Consider the following 13,620-nt stretch of genomic DNA (forward strand, 5'->3'; position numbering starts at 1 on the left):
TACTGCTTTTAAAGTGGAACTCTTATATGCCTTCCACTCGTCATTAGGTTTCAGAGTGAACTAAGCTGTCATTTCTAGCTCATCTTAAAAGTTTCTCTCTGTAATGTGGGCTGCCCAAAAACTGCTGGGCCATCATTTCTGCCCTGTTCTTCCCCTCTCTGTTTGCAGGGGCAGTTTGCTGATTTTGCTTTTGAGGGACCCTCTGGTCCGTCTTTTTATCCAACAAGAAAAATCCCAATGTGAGATACCACAGGGACAAAAAAACCTGGACCAGTGCTGTTTCAGAGAGCCCTCCAGGGCTGAGGGGATGTTTCTTTAGCCTCTCATGCAGCAAAGAGCTTTTTAGGAGCAGGAGGAGCTGCGTGAGGTTGTGCAGCTTCCTAGCCTGAGAAACTTTACTGTGGGATTTTGCCTCTCTGAAAGTCCAGGGTGCATTGGAGGTTACAAAATACAACCGCACAAACTGCTTTTGTTGTGCTGACCTGCCCCCTCTCCCCGTCCAAAGGAAGTTGTGTCTCTAATAGGATTTAGATACTAAATCCCAAAACCATGGGAAAAAAAAAAAGAAAAGAAAAAGAAGCAGGTTTTGCATCCAGGGTTGCTCAGAAATTTGGTGCAGCAGATTCCTGCCTGGGGCTCACAGCTGTGGGAAGCATTTTCACAGAGGAGGTTTGGGAGTTTTAATTCTGAGGGTCAGCGACAACACGTCTTGCACAAATCTCCTTTGGGATACTTCCTCGGACCCCGTCCTTTGGACACCTAATTCTGCCGAGGTGGGATTTGAATACCAGCCTCTCCTGTTCTGGGTGAGGCGAGGGATGAATCCAGCCCAGGTTCACCCTCAAGTCCCTGGCATCTCCCAGAGCCATGCAGTGAGCAGCTGCCTGCGTCCCAGGAGGAGATTTTAGTTTTTCCAGCCTTGGGGACTGAATTTATAAAGCCCCGCGTGGCCCCTCCTACCGTGGGAGGGACGGCTCCAGCAGCCTCTCTAATACTGGGTGTCACACAGCGGTGCCACCATTCGGGTCCCAGAGTGTCACAGGCAAAGGACACAGCAACCTAAGTGTGGCAGAAAGCAAAAAATAACCCCTCCATGCGTATCCTGGCGAGGTAAGTTACCTTCTCTCTCCTAACTCTTAAAGATGCTCCTGCCTGGTGAAATGCATCTCTGCCTGCTCTTTCCTGCCTGCCCTAAAAGTTAGCACTGTTGGTGGGGGAGATTTCTTTGACTTTTCCTTTTTTCTCTTTGGACTTTTGAGTGTGTTGGTTGGGATGCGATAGCGGGCGATTGACCCAGCTCCTGCCTGGATCGCAGCGAGAAACAAAGCCTGGAGAATGGGGAGAACCGGTAACAAAAGGGGAGCAAAGGGGGTGATTTGTGAGCGGGGGGGTTTCTGGTGGCTGGTTGGGGAGGAGAAGGTGCTCAGCAGTCTGGATTTGTTCTTGGGGTCTGTGCTGGATGAGTTGGCTGTGACCTGTTGAGGGGAGAACCGGGAGCTGGGATGAGACGTGAGCGGTGGGTGGCTGGTGGGGTTGCTGTAGCCGGGGTGGTGGTGGGAGGGAAACGGCGGCTGAGCATTTGCAATTCTTGGGATAAAGGGCTGTTTCCATAGTAAAAGGGAGAAAGGAGCCTCTCTCTTTCTTCCCCTGAGTTCGCCTAGCGTGTGAACGGGGAGGTTGACTCGGGAACAAATAACCCGTGAAAGGGTAACATCTGGGAACAGCTGTAAATAATCAGGACCTGGTTAGAAAGGCTGGAAGGAACCCTCTGGTCCAACGTTTGCCCCGCCGCTGCACATCACTCTGGGAGTTTTGATGGGCACCTGTTTGGTGAGCAGCTCGCTTTGCAGCTGAAAGCGGTATTTGGCCCTGGCTTTAGTCTGCTGCTGTTGTCCGAATGCTTCCACATTACTTGTAGGGATAACCATAATTAGCAGTGAAATGGGGGAATTTTTACTTCTAGGAAAGAGTGAACTTGAATTCAGGTTCAGGCACTAAGCTGATATGAACCTGGGGACCAGCACGAGGCAAACATAGGACTGGATTGTGCAAACTTTAATTAGCTGGAGGTCCAGCCCGTGGTGTACATCACCTCCTTTTCACTTCTATGCTTTCTTTGGGAATCCTGATCTCACAATATAATGTCTCTCAGGACTTATCCTCCAGCACATGATACCAGGTGGAAGGACAAGAGGGAACAGAAATAATTTCCTACAGCTGCTCAAGGCTTTTAAGCTGTATTTAACAAAGAAAAAAAAAGGCATAATGTATCCTGGGATCAGCCGGATTTTAATTAAAAAAATATTCTGAATGTGAAGGGAGCCAAAGCTATCACTTCCTTTCCAACTTTGCTATTGAAATCTTTAAAAGGTGTGCAAGATTTCCAAGGCAATTTGAAATCTTTGCAGAGAAATACAAAGCTGGGTTTCATGACCAGTCCTGTGACTTTCTTATGCCACAACATTGGACCGAGGTGATTGGATGGTGTCTTTTGAGCTTTATGTGTTATTTCTAGTGATGAAAATGCAGTTCTTTAAATTTGGTGGGCATAGCTTGTTCTGAGACTACCTGCAGCTTACAAAGTGACTCTGCACAAGTTGTCACCATATGGTGGTGTTTAGTGTGATAAAATACCAACCAAAATTTAAGAGAAAGCATTTTTTTTTTTTAAGTTTGTGGCCCTTTGGCAACATGCACTTAATCTCCTTGCTGTTTGAGAGACCAGAAGCCCTCCTTCAAGCTCGTTGTGTGCAAATGGCTTCATAAGTTATCACCCATCAGCTGAGACATGTGTGCTCCTGCCTCCTCGCAGGGTGGAGCAAATCCTGCCCAGTGGCAAAGTCCCAGCTGGGTGGCTTTGTGTCGGGGACAGGCTGGAGGGAGCTCTGCGATGGTTGCTCCCTGCAGACTGTAATGCCATGCACGCAGCAAAAGCCCAACTTTGGTCCAAACCTGACTCCAGGTCTTGGGATGTTTTGAAGGAGGAGGTCTGTACCTCATCTTGGAGTAACCGCCTATGATTTGCCTTGTAGGACCACCCCAGAGACCTCTGCAGTGTGTGATAAATGAGGGTCTTGGACTATTTTTAAAAAGAGCAGATCTGATAGGAAGTTGGGAAGGTTCTTTTGGCTCCTTTCAGTCCTTACTGAAAGGAAAGAAAGGGAGCCAGCATGGGTAGAGCAGCTTGGAGACATGACCTGTGAGGCACCCTGGACCATGCCTTCATGGCAGGATGAGCCCTGAGGGCAGCATGGGCTTGGCTCCACGTTGCAACCTCTGTTCCAGGTCTGGATACCTTGTGAGAGAGAGCTGAGCAGGCTGCCTGCAGGTGCTCCTCTCTTCAGCATCTTGTCCTCATCCTGTTCTCCATGTGCTGGAGACTGCTCTCCCAGCGGTGTTCAAGGAGGAGCCACAGCTGGCTGCTTTTTGGTGGCTGAGGGGTTGGCATTTGATAAGATCCCAGTAACTGGAGGGTGGCATTTGCTCATGTTCCCTGTGACTCCCCCCACCAGCAGAACATTGGCATCTGCTGCGTTTCAACCCTTTCTTGTCCTCTCCAGGAAAAAGGAAGGAAGAAGAAAGAGTGATACTTTAGAGGGTTGAACAAATTGAACACGCCCATGTCCTGGTTTCATATTGGTCTTACTCTCCTGTCATTTTTTGCCTTGCAAGTCTTTGTGGTGTCCCTAGAGAAGATGCTGTGTTAAGCATGATAAGGACCTGCTGTCAGGGTCAGGATGGACTCTTCATCATCCTGGCCCAGGTCCTTTCTGGTGGTTGGGCAGTCGTAGTCTACGTGAGTGCACATGACACTGTAGCAAGAGAGAGATGAGGAACCCTGTCCTGGGACTTGTCCTCTGCACGTCTGGTGCCAAGGGAAGGGTCTTGGGGCCATCACAGCATGCCAGTGCTTTTCTTTAGTCAATGTTTGCATGGAAAGGTGACAAGGGCAAGAAGTTCACCATGATGGTGGTGCACTGTAAGAGCAGCAGGCAGAGAGATAGAGCAGGGTTGGGTGGGGGTAACGTGTATGTGTGTGACTGAGGCTGTGGCTGCTGCCCCCTGAGGGCAGTTTTGATGTCAGCCTCGCTGTTGGGTGCAAAAAGAAGGAAGAACAGATCTGCAAGCAGGGCACAGCACGGGAGCAGCTTGAAGCGTCGCTGTATGCCTGCACACTCAGGCTGGAGTCTCATTGCTTGCATAGAAATGCTTTGGAGTCAGTCCCTTCCTTACTCTCCCACCTCATTTCCTCTGTTCTCCAATGCAGCAATTCCTTGTTTCTCCAACCTCCATCTGCTCTAATTAGGCTGGAAGCCCCTGGAAGGTTTTCAATCCCTGAGACGTTTGTACAGCACCGAGCCTCTGTGACAATTGATGGGTCCAGTCCTCTCTGCTCCTGCAGCCCCGGCTGCTGCCACTGATTCGGTCTGGTCCTTTTGGCAGCTGCTCTTAATCACTGAACCTATTTTGGAAGGTCTCCAGAGTTGCAGAAATAAAAGACACTTTAGAAAAGGGGGGAGGGGGGAAATTGGCAAGAGCAACTGCTTTTTAAAAGACTACTTAGTTCTTAAGTTGTACTTGCTACTGATTATCCTTTGATCTGTGATTCCTTTAATTGATTCATGCCTTAAAGCAGTCAGAAAGGTTCTGTGGGGTCATGGTGGCTCTCTCCTAAGCGCTTTCTTTCTCTGCAAAGCTTTTAAGAGTTTTTGGTTGAGCAAAACCCAGTTCTTGCAAGAAATGCAGGTGAATGACACCGACCCTTTTACCTTCTCCATCCCCCAGATTATCCAGCCCCCATCTTAGAGCTTTACCACTGTGACCTCTTTCTTCCCTCCCTGTCGCTAGTTGGCAGCCTGCTACCAAGCTGAGCCTGTCCCATATTCCTCTGCAATTCATGGTGAATGCTGGTTTAGGGGATGGTTCTTTGGCCATTCTGTAAGAATGAGGCACTGTAGGGTTGGGAACTGCTGCCCTCAGTAAGTCATGTGGTCCTACCCATGGGAGCATCTGTGGTCCCCGTGACTGCTGCATGTAAATCCGCGCGGAGAATTTCCGTGGCTGCCCTTTGTACGGCAGCGGGGATAGACCCAGAGCCAAGGCGGTGACAACCCCCCGGCAGTGGTGGCCTTGGTCTCTCCATACTGCTGGCTGAGTGACAACGAGCCCCCCTGTCCACCTCTGTCCCTGCGGATTGGGGGGTGGGATGCACCTGGCAGAAACTGCTTTTTGGAAAGAAGTGCTTGTTGGGCTGGAAGTGAAACACAATCTGTAGGTGAGAAGAGCTTTAACAAAGATCCAGAAAACTTTGTCATCTGGAGGTGCCACCACGGCTGGTGTCAGGAGAGCCTGTATGGGACGTCAGAGGCTCACCTGCTGGCTCCTGGCACCGAGCTGGTCCATGTTTGTCACTGCCAGCTGTAACCGCAGAGCTGTCGTGCCTTCACCTGGGCACAGACATCCAGGGCTGGCTCCCACCACCGGAGGAGCTAAACCGAGCAGGCCAAAACTGAGGAGGGCAAGGTCCATCATGTGCTTGGCAGTGCCTGGCTCTCCCTGATCCTGGAAAATACTTTCCTCATCCCGTTAGCTGACATCTGCCTAGTCCGAGCTTTTCCATGGGGGCATCTTCCAGGTAGCCATGGGCTTTGGTGCCCATATCAAGGCAGCTTGTGAAGCCCAGGATGCAGAAGTTCCTTGGAGGTGAGCTGGAAGGGTCACAGGTCTGAGCTGGGCTCACTGGGTTTGCGTGATGAACGCCGCTTTGTCTTGGGCTGGGTTCGTGCCCTGACACGTTGGACACGTGTGGGACAGTTCATCTGCCCTTGGATGAGTTGAGTTGAGTTGGGTTGTGCCCATTTCTCTTTGCTGGCTGTACCAGGCGCTCAGGGTGACCGCTCAAACACAGAGGAGATGAGTCCAACCACTCTTACAGGAGGACCAAGGGAGGAATGAAAACATCCATCCCAAGCTCTGCAACTAAATAAAATGCTCCCTTCCTCCGGGCTGCTGGGATGCGAGTGCTGTTTGGTGCTCATCCAGCAGAGCTGACTGTGCTGGGTGTCCTGGGCCCTGAGGAGGTCCATCAAGGTTCTGCCCATGGGTTGTCTGCACTGATCTTCCTGCCTTGCTAAGCAGACTCCATGGCTCGCACCAGCAGATGGAGGAAAATCAAATGAGCTATACAGTCCTCATCTGCTGCTCTTGTTGTGCTGTTGGCGCAACCCTAAGTTGGGAAACTGAGGCTCTGGGTGATGGTTCTGCTGTGTCCGTAGGTTGGTGTTAGGTCAGGGGATTTGAGCATGGATCTTGTGTCTCAGACTATCCTTTTACTCTGAAGTGAGTTCAAAAGATTTCTGAGATGGTTTATGAAGAAATGTGGTAGTGTTTAATTAGCTGGAAAGGATTTTCCTCTGGGAACAGCAGAACTACATTCTTATGGTGCAAAAATGGGCCAGCCCTGATGCATTTGGATGCTGTACGTAACTAAACAGAGAAACCTCTAGCCGGTGGCATGGAAAGCATCCTTTCTTCCCTTTTCCTTCCCTCTTTGCTGGGATGTTTTGCTCCAAGGTCTGAACTTTAACACCCACAGCTTGGGGGAGGGCCAGCACTGGGGGCTTCGGCGCGGTGGCCGTCTAGGGCCCCCGTCCTTTGTCCAGGCTGAATAGCTCTCTGCAGAGCTGCCGGGCAGAGGTATGCAATCTGCAAACCTCTTTTCTTTCCCCCTCTTGGCTGACAGACAAAGTCTTCCCTCGGAGACGATGCTTGTGGCAGTATGCTGCCCTCGGTGGGGCTGTGGGGCCAGAGAGGGTCCCCCACGCTGCGTCCCAATCTCCTCGTCTCCTCTTAACAGCAGGGCACAAAGAGCCGCTTAGGCATTCACAGGAGCAGAGAGGGACCCGAGCCAGGGCACGCTGAATTGCACAAAGTAGGATTTATCTTCAAAGAAATATTTCCCCCCTTTCTGAGCGCCATTTTTTGTTGTTTTTTTTTTTTTTTTTTTTTTTCCCCAAGAGATTTATTCTTCCTTCTCCTCCCCCCCTTCAAGGCAGGCTTTGAGACGTCAAAGCACTTTTTTCCTCCCCACGGTGGCTTTTCAATGGTGGGAGAGCGACTTCTTAGAAAGCCATGGGCCACCCAGGGGCAAAGCCCGGGGCTGTTCCCCATGTGCTGCACGGGGCTGAGCTGAGCACGGCTGCACACATCGCTGCTGGTGATGTTGCATGGCCACAAGCAAGGAGGTGAGGTGAGGACAAAAGGTGAGGACAGAACTCTTCCCTTCTCCCGTTGACCACGCTGAAGCGTGGGGAGCAGCATTTCGCCCCACTTTGGTCATCCTGAGTCTCCATTTTCAGGCTTGACCTGGAGGTATGAGCTTACCAGTGCTCCTGATTCCCTCTTTGGGTGAACAAAATGACACCTAAACATGGACATCTTGCTGCTTCCAGCTGGGACCAACATTTGGCTGGGTGGTGGAAGGTCTCCATGTGGTCACAACTGGAAGGTTGTTGTTCTGACCGCTTTTGGGGCTAATTTTTGCCTATTCCCACCTGTACTGCCCAGAGGAGGGATGCCAGCTTCCCCAAAGGGCTGGCCATCCTTATACAGGGACCCCCAAGACTGAGATAAGGGGGGCTATAACAAGTTTATGGGTTATATATCAGGTCTGTGAAGGAGCTGAGAGTCAAAGAGGGAAGGCACCGCTGATGGGTCTGGCATCAACAGGGCCAAAGCTACCTGTGCATTGTGCCCACTTCTGCAATGCTGGGAAAGTGCCCGTAGACCCTGTTCTTGGGTCAGAGCTTTCCTACGCTACGAGCCATGTGAATACATCCTGGGAAAGCAATTCCTGAAAAACACGTCATCCAAGCCATTTCATAGGTGAATATCTACTTTTTAAAATGAGATTTCTGATTTCTGATTCAGAGTTTTTCAGGCCCTTCCATGGCCACACTGGGACCTATCCACATTGTAGTACAGGGGAAAATATGGAAAACAGGCATGAAAGCACAAAATTCTGCTGTGTTTGCATCAGTATTTGATGCTGGATTTTGGGGCTTCTTTGTTATCCTCAGCCAGAATCTTCTCTCCCCCATTACCATCAATAAAGCTGACAGCAATTGCTGCCACTTGGGGCTGGGAGAGCACCTTGGCTTGGACACGGGTCACCCTTTCCTCCCCTTGGGACTGGAGCATCCCTTCCCTGGAGCAACCAGGGCTGGTGAGCCTCCTGCCCGCTCATCACCTGGACCCACCATGATGGAGCAGCTGCAGCTTTAGTCCTCGGGACCATGGAGACCCAGGGCTGGCATGGTCTGATGGCCACCAAGCATGCTGGGCTGGTGGCTGTGGGTGGCCACCTTTGCTTGAGTGGTGCAATGGAAGTTTCTAGAAGGACAGTTGGGGCTGTTGGGACTTTCTAGAAGGAAGCGGGGGACGTGCAACATTCTGCAAAGAGGGTTGGTGTGGGCAAGACCTTCCAGAAGAAAAGAAGAGTGGGCTGGGAGGACCTCTCTAGAAGGTAAGTGGGGTGGACCTGTGTAGAAAGAAGCTTTCAGTCAAAAATAATTTAAACTCTGCCCCCACCGAGCAGCTGTGCTGGGAATAACCTCCTATTCCCCCTCAAAGGAAAGTTTCCCTAACCAAAATCATCCCCATCTGTGCCAGACTCATGCTTTTGCTCCTTGCAATGGAGGAAGGCTGGTGGCGTGCAAACCTCTGCAGAACCGAAGCCACCTGGCCCTTTTGGGAGATTTCTGTGTAATAATAATAGATGGTAATATGCTTGAGTCCAGCCAAAGACGTGGCATTTGTGAAAAGTCTTTCTCCACCCCTTCTTTTGCTTGCCTTTTTTTTTTTTAAGCTACTATTCATCAGCTTTATTCGAAACACTCATTTTGCTCCTAGCAGGCGAGAGGGAAAATCTATTGTAGCGCTGTGAAACCCTTTTACAAACACGATGATTTCCCCTTGCCTGTTTCCACGCAAAGCTGAAAGCATTTGTATAAAATCCGTTGTAAATGCTCTGAGGCTTGGCCAATAATTTCCTGGGCACACATTTGTTAATGTAGCTCACAAAGTACTTTGAAGATGAAGAAAAACAACTGTTATTTCCAGTGACGATGATTATGATTAAACAAGGTTTCTGCAAGTGATTGTGGATAGTGAGTCATCCCTGGGGACCGGACATTGGGGAAAAACATCCTCCAAGCATGAGAGACTATTGAGAGAGGTACCGTGAAGGAGTAGAGAGACACCAAACAGTTTTGGGGGAGGGTTGGGGCAGAGGAAAAAATTATTTGTGCAAAATGTCGTTCAACTTTGGAACTTTATTTCCCATGATGGTCACTCTGGAATAAAGCCAGGGATTAATTGCCTTTTCTACCCTAAATTCTCATGGCCAATCTGCGGCTTTGTTTTCAGGTGAATAGATCCCACCTTGGAGTGAGGCTTGCTTCACCGTGCAGCGTTACCAAACCCTTATCACTCGTCCGCAGCCACAGGGGTTCCTCAGGGGCTTGTCAAATTGACCCCACAAAATTATTTGGTTGCCTCAGAAGATCTTGCCTTAAAGCATTTGCATGTGACCACAGATGAATCCTGGTCTCAGCAGGCTCTAGGACTGAAAATTGAGCAGGCCGTGCCAACCATTTCCAGCACAGCTCCTGCTGGGTGTCTGACCTTTAGACAGTAGAGCAGAGGGTCCTCTGTGACAGGGATAAGTCCCTGTGCAATCCTAATAGATGCAGGATTTTGGCTGTACTTGTAGATTAATTTGGTAGAAATGCATTTGATTATTTGTGTCTGTTCAAAGTGTGATGGCATATCACAAAATACAGGGCATTAACCTTGGTGGAAACCTCCCCATAGCTTTGAAAACCACAACCATTGCATGTTGGAGGTGTACTACAACAAATGAAATGCATAAATATTGTCCCTGCAATCACAGGAGCAGTTAATCCTTTTTAAACCCTTCTACTTCCACATTCGTTCGTTATTTCTTGTGTTAAGCCCTATTGTTTCTTTGCTCTAATGACACCTCAAAGCCAACAGCTAATCAACTCATGAAATGTACTTTGCATGTATTTGTCTCGAGCTGCACATACTCCCTGGGATCCCACACAGAAGTAAGGTATAATTAGGGCTTATAAAGAAACTGTTGAAAGTCTTAGTGATAAATTATAATTATCATCTGCCAGGGAAAGGAAAGGACGTAGAGTATATTCCACATCATGGGGAGATTATGACTAGCTTTATTTTATTTGATCCTTTTTCCTTTCCTGTGTTAAACCTCATTAATTCACTGAAAAGAAACGGAAAGCAGATGATGGTGAAATAAAGGGGACCCTAGGCTGCGATCCAGAGCCTTGGGCAGAAATGCAGGTTTAAGGGATGCTCTTTGCTGAGCTTTTCTGCCTGGTGGCAAGGTCTGTGTGCAGCTTGTGGTGATGGTGATCAACCAGCAGCTTGCCAGGAGGTTGATTTTACTCCTTTGCACCTACTGATGCAATGCTGTGGAAGACTCCCAAGTGGAAGGGCAGGAACCGATACCCCAGAGAGTGGTGGGATGGCACCAGAAGTCCCCACGCAAGGGAGCTGCAGGTTCTGGGAAGGCTCAGCTCAGGCAAAAGGCACCTCCCAGCCCTAGCATGGGGTTCATTTTCTCTCCAAATCCCTTGAGAATGGTCTTATGGGCTAAGTGGGCATCACTCCTATTGCCTCCTTTCCTACGCCATCAAGATGCTCAGGGCAAGCAGGTGTTCAGGTGCTGAGAAATGACCATCTCCATGTCCCTCACATGGCTGCTGGTACCCACGGAATATTTTTTTTTGCCAATTTTCTTCTTGCAGCTCACTGGGAAGTGTGTTTGTAATATCTGAAAAGAGCCCTGCACCTGCCTGCCCGTGTGTTGTAGGATATTGTGTTGGAGAAAGTTGGTAAGATGTAGGAGAAAGGAAGAAGAGAAACGCTTAAAAGGCACAAGGAAAAGGCTATAGGGCAATGCCAAATTTGGCTGCTGTACCTGTTTATCCCTCAAAAGATGGATGCCCTAGCTCTACAGCACAAAAAAAGACAAGGATACTCTCTTTTTCCTTGTGTAGTGGTGTCTCAAGCAAGCTCGGCTTGCAGTAACTTCTGCATTCAGGCCTTGTGGCTGAATATGTTTCCTGCTTTTTCTCCCCTGCTCCTTAGTCCGTCATCCCCCTGGGCTATTTCTCATGCTTTTCCTCACTCTCTGTCAAGCAGTGGGAAACAAGCAGCCCTGTTCAACTGCCTGCGATTATGGGGATTCTTATCTGTAAACAAACAAAGTCTCTGTTTGCAAGGGAAAAACCTGAGATCTCTTGGGTTTATGGAGCTGAAAAACATATGTTACCGCTTTCATGGCTCACTTGCTAAGGAGTCCTAAACTTTGCTCTCCTACAGATGCGTGTTTTCCTGCTTGCTCTTTGCTCCTTATATCCACCATGAACAGGGCATGAGGTAGTGGGCTTAAACTGTACCACAGGAGACTACACATTGGGAAAAAACTTTAAATGTTAAAGCTAGTTTGGACTGGAGTAGCCTGTCTTGGGAGCTGGTGGGATCTCCATCACCAGCAATTTTTATGAGGGGGGGAAGACTAACCCCTAGATTTAACACCTGACATGCTGCTGTAACCAGCCAGATGAAGCGAACAGTGTTTTGAGGTCTTTGTTATCTCTGTTTTCCTGTTAAATCCTATGTGCTCATTGGTAAATACTGATGCGTGAGCCTCGTGCCCACACCAGGAATGTGAGTAACAAACCTCATGGCCCCCTGCCAGCAAAATTGATGGGTTTGGTCCAGTGTCCTGAATTCCTATTGCTGAAGGAGAAGGGCTGGGCAAGAACGGATGCTGTGGTCAGGGGATCTCATGGTTTAGGGATCCTCCTAGGAGGTAATAAATACTGCAACCCCATGGCACACGACACCCTTCTGGTAAGAGCTCTGAAGGTTCAAATATATTTGGAAGGTGTGGCTGGGGTAACTTGGTAATTGCTGGGTTTATGCCAGGTGTACTTGAGGCCAGCTGATGAAGACAGCAGGATCAGCTGTCGTCTGCACCGCTTGCCGGTGGCATAACGCCTGCACCCCTCATCTGTGCTCTGCGTAATTCAAGAGCAGGATCACCATCTTGCCGCATGACATTAGCATCAATTTTTTACTATGGGGTGACGTGCTGATGCCCAGATCTGATACTGCTGAGCTTCTAGAGATGGCTTGACCCCACCATATCCAAGAATGTGGGATTCCCTGTGACTGTCCGGGATGGGCAGACACGTCTGTCTCAGGAAAATATTCAGGGCTTGGCACGCTTGGGCACTGCTCAATTAGTAGTGGTCCAAACTGAAACCCCTTTTGTTTCATTTCCATCCTCTCTCTTTGCACCCCAGCTGCCCATAGGCTGGGACATTTGGAAAGGGTACCAGGGATGCGTCATTTCAGTTTTAACTTGCATCTTATGTCTCTGTTTTTTTTGTGCTTTCTGTAAACTTATCAGGTTTTTGGGAAGTGTCAGTTTGCAAGGAATTATCCACTTGTTTCTGCAAAGACGCACTGGGCTCTGAGTTTTTTGCAAACAACTTATGTGTGTGTTTCATCCGGATGTATAGTGCAGCAAATTGTTCATTCTTGTTCTTAAATGGCTGTTATTACTCAGTTAAATCAGGGAAATCTGAGTCCTAAGCTGAGACTTTGCAGCACACATGCCTGGATTTGAACATGGTTGGTATGGACTCAAGGATACAATGGCACTTTTTAATGCAATAGAAAATATCTCTGGCTATCTCTGTGCTCTGAAGAAGTGCTGGATAATGGTTCTTCTTTGTATGCCTACACAAGACTTTTTTTTCTAGATCTTTCCTTATGGTCTTGATAGTGCCCTGCTGGGTGAACTGCTCTTTGCTGGCACAAACCCCTGTGGTATTTGCTTCACTGTTAACTACATCAGTTGCAATTTACCACCAAGTTCTTTGTTTAAAATCTTGATTATGAAGAGATCTCCTATGTGTGCATCTTTACAGCTACTCTTTCTACCCTTGAAAAACAGTGCTACATAAAGCTATTTCAGTCAGGAGATAATTTTTTTCTGAAGGGATCAGTCTCTGCAGTGCTGTAGTTTTGCCAGGATAAGAGAGATGTTTATGCGGAGCGTTTTTGTCCCTTTCCAACATGAACTAGTTAAGCTGGTAGCAGGTTGCAGACAGGTTACAGTGATGGTGAATTAATTCTCATGGCTAAGCCTGGGCTCAGGTTCATCTGATGTAATTTGGGAATCTGCAAGGAGTGCTTAAGTTAGTGATTTCATTTTCCAGAGCTCCCTGTACAGTCAAAAGGAGGCAGAGGTTCCCTCAGAGGTGATTCAGAGCACCAAAGTTACAACCAGGAGCACCACTGACTGCTGAGGAGAGTTGCAATCACCATGTGTTTCTGTTAGACAGCTCACTTAGGTATATAAAATTAGGAGAGGTGTCCTCAGCACCCTTTCCTGCTGGTTGCAGCATCCTCTTGAGAAAACTTCCTCTATTTTTTCTGATATGAAAAGCTTACTCAAAAGTAAAGGAGGGTTACAGTCTCCCCATAAAACCTGTAGTC

Source organism: Haliaeetus leucocephalus, unplaced genomic scaffold (assembly GCF_000737465.1).
Source record: "Haliaeetus leucocephalus isolate CR32 unplaced genomic scaffold, Haliaeetus_leucocephalus-4.0 Scaffold536, whole genome shotgun sequence".
Taxonomy (NCBI): Eukaryota; Metazoa; Chordata; class Aves; order Accipitriformes; family Accipitridae; genus Haliaeetus; species Haliaeetus leucocephalus.